This window comes from Spinacia oleracea, chromosome 4 (assembly GCF_020520425.1).
Source record: "Spinacia oleracea cultivar Varoflay chromosome 4, BTI_SOV_V1, whole genome shotgun sequence".
NCBI lineage: Eukaryota > Viridiplantae > Streptophyta > Magnoliopsida > Caryophyllales > Amaranthaceae > Spinacia > Spinacia oleracea.
The window spans coordinates 66,016,833-66,017,506 of NC_079490.1; the positions used below are offsets into that span (position 1 = coordinate 66,016,833).

Genomic DNA, 674 nt, shown 5'->3' on the forward strand with positions numbered 1-674 from the left:
GGGTATACTGGGAGCCTTTGAGGCAACATGTGGGATCCAAGCACCCACAACCAATGCAAATAACTTCGAAATCAAGCCCGCTTTGATCAACTTGGTTCAAAGACATCCGTTTTGCGGAAAGAGCAACGAGTCACCGCACGAGCACGTAAAACAGTTTGAGCATTATTGTGATACAATCAAACACAATGGTGTGACTTCGGATTATGTGCGGTTGAGGCTATTCTGTTTCTCTCTCCTAGGACGTGCTAGCAATTGGCATGACAAGGAGGTCAAGCCAAATTCACTTCGGACTTGGAATGAAGTGACAAGCGCATTTTTGAGCAAGTTCTACTCTCATGGCAAGACGGCGGAGTATCGCCACAAAATTCAATCATTTGAGCAAAAGCGGGATGAGTCGCTTTTTGAAGCATGGGACCGATTCAAGGAGTACCAAAGAGAGTTCCCTCACCATGGGATCCCTAAGTGGTTGCTACTCCAAACCTTCTATTTGGGGTTGAGCCCGACCTCCAAGAAGAGTCTAGATGCGGGGACAGGGGGTCCCATAATGAACAAGACCGAAGATCAAATAGAAGAGATAATTGAGGATGTAGTCCAAAATTACCAAGCTTGGCATGTTGGTACAAGGAACTATGATAGCAAGGGTAGGAGTGATGATGGTAAAGAGTCGGTATATG

The 674-nt window shown here is 46.0% G+C and overlaps 1 pseudogene; it reads right to left on the reverse strand.

Annotated features, from left to right (window-relative positions):
• Positions 1 to 355: 355 nt before the first annotated feature.
• LOC130460250 (uncharacterized) lies at positions 356 to 456 on the reverse strand (annotated as a pseudogene).
• Positions 457 to 674: the final 218 nt, after the last annotated feature.